The sequence below is a fragment of the Octodon degus genome, unplaced genomic scaffold, assembly GCF_000260255.1.
Source record: "Octodon degus isolate 3935 unplaced genomic scaffold, OctDeg1.0 scaffold00287, whole genome shotgun sequence".
Lineage (NCBI taxonomy): Eukaryota > Metazoa > Chordata > Mammalia > Rodentia > Octodontidae > Octodon > Octodon degus.
In genome coordinates, this window is record NW_004524863.1 from 300,552 (window position 1) to 308,482 (window position 7,931).

At 42.4% G+C, this 7,931-nt stretch overlaps 1 pseudogene; it reads right to left on the bottom strand.

Annotated features, from left to right (window-relative positions):
- The window catches only part of LOC101578503, a 2,847-nt pseudogene extending 1,964 nt beyond the window's left edge, over positions 1 to 883 (bottom strand).
- Positions 884 to 7,931: the final 7,048 nt, after the last annotated feature.

Here is a 7,931-nt window from a genome sequence, read left to right on the forward strand (position 1 = left end):
CTGCCGCTACTTACAGACGCTGGTGGGACCCACTTTGGCCTCCTGCTTTCAGCTGAAGGACTCTGTATCTGTATGGCTTTCCTAGCAGCCTTTGAGGAAGAAATCTCCCTTGGTGAAGACTGAGATTCTGATTTGATTGTAGCTGGAGAAGAGTCTATTGCAGTCAATTTGGAATTGGATTTCTTCTCTTTCTTTTCTACTGGGGATTTTACCTTCACTTCTTTCTTTTTATTTTCTTTTACTTTACTTTTTCTCATAGTAAATTCTTCCTCATTATCTTCACTCTCACTACAATCGGTATCATTTTCAGAATCTTCACCAGCTGTCTCGTCTGGCTCCGTGTCACTGGCACTGCTGCCATCACTGCCTGATGAAAGCATCTTCCTCTTCCTCACTGCAGCCTCAGGTGTTTTCCTTTTCCCTCTAACACAGGTATCACTTTCCTCTGTGATCCGGTCCAAATTTAAATAGTCACCAGCTACACTGCAATTGGAGATATGTAGAGACTTATTCATTGTTTCTGTTTTACTCCTATCATGTTTTTTGATGCTTTTATCCTGAGACTTCTGCACATCACTGGTGACTGGTAGATGTTCCTTCACTGATAAAGCTAGAGCAGCTTCTATGCCTCTCTGGAAGATCTTGTCATCTAAGGCCACCCTTTTTTTAGGGGTTTTCTCTTGTAGTAGGATATCTTCTTTCTGGACAGTCTTCAAAGCAGGCTTTGGGTTGTCTTGTTTTAACTCTTTTGGTGTTGTTCTAGATTTCTTGTTTAAAGGTACAGTTGCAGGAATAAAATCATCATCACTATCCGAATCTTCAAACTGTGAGTAATTGACTGGTTTCTTATTTCTTGCAGGCCGCACCATGGTCCCCTTCAAGAGTGTGAACTTGCGCCTGTCAGGGTCTTGTCCGCACCCGTCACCAACGTCATCCTATAAATGAAGGACATATATAGGATATATAGCTCCTTTCTCTTAATTCAATGAGAAGAAAGATTTGTACTAATAGTGTTTAGACAAGATATCATGTCTGCATCTTGTACTATCAATAACTGGCTGGAGTTGTGGGTTTCGAACCACAGCAACCTGAGGTTGACTGATTTGTTGAAGCAGCCACTTAAACAACTGAGCTAAGGAGCAGGCCCCAGTGTACTATGAATAACTACTTCGAAGACAACAATATACACTGTATTATTGTAACTGTCCTACTAACCTGTTTTGAAACTGTCTCACTGCTATTTCTTTCTCAATAACATTAAAGAAAAAAAGTAATAGGAATTCAATAATGGTTGTTGTATTTCATGATGTTATCTTCAAATTAGTTGTTTAGGTAACCAGATATAAATGTGCGAGACTGGCTTAAAGAAAAATAAAACAATAACAAAAAGTTATGAGAAATTCAAAAGAAAAAAATTAAGAAGGATAAAAAGAAAAATAATTTAAGCATTAACTGTTTCTTTCAAAAGACCAGCAGAAATTGGCAGTACAATTATCCGAACTAAACTGGGCATGGTGGCACACATACCTGTAATCTCACCCTAGGGATACTAGTGGATCATTAGTAGGATCATTCTGAGTTCAAGTCCAGCCTGGGCTACTGTTATGGTTCATGTCTAGTTATTCTCCCAAAGCCTCATATAGTCATGGACTTCTAGAGGTTGTGGTAAATTCATGATCCAATACTAGGATTATGGGGGGCCTGGGCCTAGCTCAGTCCTTTAAGTGACTGCTTCCACAAAGCTGTCAGCCTCAGGTGGCTGGAGTTGGAACCTCACAACTTCCCGCTGGCCAAACGTGCCTTGAAGGCATGCAAGGAACAAAAAAAAAAAAAAAAAATCCAATACTAGGATTATGGGTGTGAGTGCTACACCAGCCCTGGGGCAGATAACCTGGATGCAGTATGAGGAAGGGAGAGAGGCTTGCCCTCTGCCTCCTCTGCTGCTGTTGTGGTTGCTTCTGCTCTTGCCTTCTTGCACTTGCTGTTTTGCTGTTTTGCATTGCCATCAACTGCTGCCCTCTGCCATGTTCCTCTCTGCCTTGGAGCAAGCCAAGTATGGACTGAAACCTACACTGTGAGTTAAATAAACCTTTCCTTTAATTTTGTGTGTCATGTATTTTTTCCCAGCAATCAGAGAAAAGTAACTAAGACAGTGACTAAGTGAGCTCAAGGCCAGCCTGAAGTGCATAGGGAGACTTCGTCTCAAAAAGACCAAAAAAAAAAAAAAAAGAAAAGAAAAGAAAAGAAAAGAAAAGAAAAAGAAAAAAGAAAGAAAGAAAAGAAAATCCAAACTACCTGCATATATACCTAAATGAATCTTTTTCCCTTCTTTTGTCCTTTTCCTCATCTCGGTTTTTCCTTCCCATCAAACAAAGTATTTCCCTTTCATAGTATCTATTGTATCTTTCTAGCAGGTTCTCACACCAGTGAGACAATATGATCTTTGCACATGTGGGTCTGATTTATTTCACGGAGCTCCAGTGGCACAATCGGTTAGCGTGCAGTACTTATACTGATTTATTTCACTTACCAGTATACTCTAGTTGCATCTTTTTATCTATAAAATCCTTAAATTTCTTTTTTATAGCTGAATAATACTCCATTGTGTAAAAATACCATATTTTTAAAAAATCTTTTATTGATTTGGTACAGGGCCTCATTACACAGTTCAGACTTATAGTGATCTTCCTGTCACAGCCTCCCCAGTTCTAGGATTAAAGGTATGGGCCATCATGCCCAATTTTGATGGCCAGCTCAGTGCGGAGCCAGCACAACATGTGGCACCAGGAATGAAACCCTGGTCCTTACACTTGCCAGGCAAGCACTTAGACCACTGAGCTCTCTTCCCAGCCCTACCATATCATTTTTATCTGTTCCTCAGTTGATGGGTATTTTGGTTGTTTCCAAGATTTGGCTATGACAAATTGTGCTGCTAAACATAAGTACACATATATCACGGTGGCATAATTTCAGTTCTTTTGGAAAAAATACGTAGGAGGGGAATAGCTGGCTTAAATGGGACCTCCAATCCAAGCTTTTTGAGAAATCTCCATACTGATTTCCTTAATGGTTGTACCAGCCTGCACTCCCACTAGCAGTGGATAAGGGTTCCTTTTTCCCCACAGCCTCTCCAGCATTCGTTATTGGTTGACTTTTTGATAATAGCCATTCTTTCTAGCATAAGATGGTGTTTTAATTTGCATCTTGAATGACCAGTGATGGTGAATATTTTTTCATATATTTATTTGCCATTTGTATCTCTTCATTTGTATTACATCTTTATCCCCTTCCTGATGATTAGTGGATATCAGCCAACACATTGAGGCCTTCACTAACTATACGCAAGGGACCTTAAACAAAACCTTGACTGTTCTCACTCCAAAATGAAGAAGCAAAATTAATAAAGCAGGGGCTGGTGAGATGGCTCAGTGGTCTAAAGCACCTACCTAGAACAAGCTAAACTAAGCAAAGCACAGGGACCGCGGTTCAATCCCCAGCACCACATGCCAGCCAGCCCTGACCCCTGGTGGGCTGAGCTGGCCACACACACACACACAAAATAAATAAATAAACAAACAAACAAATAAATAAAAAAAATTAATAAAGCAAGCCATCTTCCAAAATTGGATGCCATTAGATATCTTAACAGCAGCAAAGAGAGTACTTCTGCAATTGTAAAAGCTGAGTGCTGTGTGTATATTCCTGATCCTTATGCTAATGTCTTGATAGTTGTTCAAGATATTAAAAGACAGGTTGATGCCATGTCAGAGTCTGAAATTCCTTGGACTTTCTCTACTCTTTTTGTGGGAGCCTATTATATCTTCTTCCTGGTGGAAACATTTATTGGTTGTATTTATAATATTACTTGGGTTATGCATACTCTACTGTTTCTTTTAGCCTGGTCTCCTCCAGACTTAAACCTATACACATACACAAGATAAGGAGATAAGGATGCTTGATGTCTATAGAGTACCTTTAGATAGACCCTCTGTGGAGTATCTGACTGCCAGTCACAACTATGATCTGCTGTATTAGTTACTCTTCTCTCATTACTGGGACAAATACTCGACACTCAAAATGAGGGAAGGAAAGTTTTATTTAGCTCACAGTTAGTGGTTTCAAGACACTGGAGGAGAGGCTGGGGCGCTGCCTTGTCCAGGATGACCCTCTCCACATCTGAGAAGCACAGGCTAGCCAGTTTAACGCTTTGTCAAGCTCCGCCCTTGTCCTCTGGCCCCGCCCCTCAAGCCACTTGCTGCTCCTCCAGCTGCCTCTGCGGGATGACCTATATCAGACTTTGTAGGGACTGCTAGATACAAACCATAACACCCTCTTCAGCCTGAAGTAGCCAGTATGGTCTCCCCCTCTGTGTAAGAAGTTAGCAGTACCTCTTCAGTAATATTTCAGACACCTGAGTTAGGAGGTCAGCTAGGGATAGGCCCTCGAGGAAAGCAGTATAGAGAAAGACAACTCATCAAAACTGTAGCTTGAGGCAACATCTGAAGAAGATAAAAGTCACAATGGCCAGATTTACATACTTCCCTAATGGATAAACATGGAAGTTTGAGATTTAGGTTGCCACCCTTTTGAGATTTCTCTTATAAATAAACCATTATTTGGGGCCAGGGAGATCCTCGTTGGTCTAAGCACCTGACCACCTGACCCGCAAGCACAAAGACCCAGGTTAAATCCACAGTACTGCACACTGGCCACCAAAACCAGGCATGGTGTTGCATGCCTGTAATCCCAGTTGTGGGGAGGCTGAGACAGGAGGATCACTACAAATCTGAGCTGCTTAGGAAGATCCTGTACCAAATACATAAAAATATTTTTTAAAAAATAAACCATGAGGGGCCGGGGAGATGGCTCAGTAGAATAAGCGCTTGCCTGGCAAGCGCAAGGGCCTGAGTTCAATCCCCGGTTCAGCAAAAAATAAAAAATAAAAAAATAAACCATGAGGGGGCCGGGAGATGGCTCAGTGGAATAAGCGCTTCCCTGGCAAGCGCAAGGGCCTGAGTTCAATCTGCGGTTCCACCAAAAAAATAAAAAAATAAACCATGGGCCAGGGAGATGGCTCAGGGAAATAAGCGCTTCCCTGGCAAATGCAAGGGCCTGAGTTCAATCCCTGATTCCACCAACAAAAAAAAATAAATAAACCATTAGGGCCAGCTAAATAGCTTAGCGGATTAAAGTGCCTGCTTAGGCAGACGCAGCGGCTGGGTTCAATCCCTGGCCTGCCATGCTGGCCCCACCTGGCGGGGGGCCGCACTGAGATGGAGATTGAGACTGGACTAGTGGCACATGCCTGTAATCCCAGCTTTTTGGGAGGCTGAACACAGGTGGATCACTATGAATCTGATCTATGTAGTGAGACCCTGTAGGCCCTATAGACCCTTACTAAAATACAAAAATAAATAAACCATTATTTTATTTTGAGGGTTGCCATCCTCTCCTACCTACTAACATTATAGATTATTAATCAAGGCTAATGACATCATCCATGTACATTTACTACATGACTTGCTTCCCATTGCATCAATATTACATAAGCAACTATACTTGTACCTATTGCTAATAGATAATTTTGTCTCATGTTGTACCCACCTCATGATTTTGCTCTATAAAACTTCCTTGAGAAGTGGTCTCACTGACAACCCACTGGAGACCTGTCCTGTCTCTCAGGAGCTATTCCTGTTTCCCATTCTTGTTTGGCATGGTGGCATACAAGGCAAAAGGAAAAATGAGTTTTGAGGTCAGCCTAGGTTGCATAGTGAGTTCAAGGTCAGTCTGAACTACATAGTGAGACCATCTTGTTGGGTTTGTTTTGTTTTGGTACTAGGGATTGAACTTAGAATCTAGTGCTTGCCAGACAGAAGATTTTGCTGCTGAGTTCTCTCCCTGGCCCTGAGACTCTGTCTCAACACAACAGTAATAAATCTATTTAGCCTTCCTTTCCCCCAACAAATTTTTCTGCTCTTAATGTCCATTCTTCAACTTCAGGGAACACAAACTCTTGGTATCAGGTGTCTAGTAGGGTGAGAGTTACATTTAATTCTGTCATTTGGAGGTCCTGTGTCACTGGAATAGGAAAAAAATAACACCAAAAAAATACAGCAAAGTCAGTCCTCTATTTCATGAAATCTTCAATTTATTTTTGTGTGGTGCCAAGAATAAAACCCAGTACCTTACACAAGCTAAGTATTCAATCTCCCACTGAATTATATCACCAGTCCCTACAAAGTAATTTCTAATTAATTAATTTGTCCCCAGAACACTGAGCTAGAGCTACATTCCAATTTTTTTTTTTTTTTTTTTTTTTTGGTCTTCTTGAGACAGGGTCTCCCTATACAGTTCAGGCTGGCCTTGAGTTCACTCTGTAGGCCAAGCTGGTTTCAAATTCATGGCAACTCTCCTGCCTCAGCATCCCTAGTGCTAGGCCATCATTCCCAGCTTCTTTTACTCTCACTTTCCTTCATCCTAGAGGCTTTTATTTTTTCCTTTCCTTATCTTTTATCCATTCCTAACTCATTTTTTAAAAAGTTTTATTTGTGTGTGTGTGTGTGTGTGTGTGTGTGGCCAGCTCAGGGGGCAGGGCTGGCTGGCATGTGGTGCTGGGGGATTGAACCACGGTCCCTGTGCTTTGCTAAGCTTGTTCTAAGTAGGTGCTTTAGACCACTGAGCCATCTCACCAGCCCCCCTAACTCATTTCTTGCAAGACTTCTTCTGTTAGCCTGTACATTTTCCTTTGTACCACCTTGTCTCATATTTCAAATGAGATAAAACTTGCTTCCCCTGTGTGCTGTGCCAGCCTCCCCAGCTTTCAGCCTCCCCAGTGCTGGGATTACAGGCATACACAACTACACCTGACTCTGGCCAGCTCAGCCCACCCTGGGGGGGTGGGCAGGGCTGGAACAGCATGTGGTGCTGGAGATCAAACCAGGATCACTGCGTTTTGCCTAAACTTGCCTAAGCAGGTGCTTTAGTCCGCTGAGTTTTCTCGATGGCCCTATTTTTTTTTTTTTAATGTTTGTTTTTTGAGACAGGGTCTCACCACATAGGCCAAGCCAGTCGTGTGTGTGTGTGTGTGTGTGTGTGTGTGTATGTGTGTGAGAGAGAGAGAGAGAGAGAGACAGAGACAGAGACAGAGACAGAGACAGAGACAGAGACAGAGAGAGAGCTCAAGTGAGTGAGACAAATTCACACTATCCTTGAACTCACAATGTAGCCCAGGCTGGCATCAAATTCCACTGTGGTCTTCCCGCCTTAGTCTACCATGTGCTGGTAATTTAGGTGTGTACTAGCAAGCCCAACAATACTTCCTTATTTCTCTTCCAGTCACAATCTTTCTGGGTATAATCCCAGAGTGGCCTTGAGTTTGTAATTCTCCTGATTTAGCCTCTAGAGTGCTGGGATTACAGGTGCACATCACCACACTTGGCTTCAACCTTTTTCTTTTTTAATTTTGGTACTGGGAATTGAACTTGGGACCTTGCACATTCAAGGCAGGCCTTGTGCCACTGAGCTTTTACCTGGTTCAACCCTTATTTATTTTGGCCAGCTCAGCCCACCTTGAGGGCAGCATGTGGTGCCAGGGATCGAACTGTCTCCCTGCACCTGCCTAAGCTTGCCTAAGCAGGATCTTTAGACTGCTGAGCTATCTTGCCGGCCTAACCCTTATTTATTTCTAAAACAAGTCACAAGCTAGGCATAGTGGCACATTCCTATAATCCCAGCACTCAGGAGGCTGAGGCAAGAGGGTTGCCATGGATTCAAGGCCAGTTTGGCTACATATACAAGTTGAAGGCCAGCCTGCACTACATAGCAAGACCTTGTCTTTAAAAAAAAAAAAAAAAAAATCCAAATAAATACAATCCATAGCACACCCTGTAATCCAAGGCCTTGTCTCAAGGAAAAAAAAATGCACAAGTCAT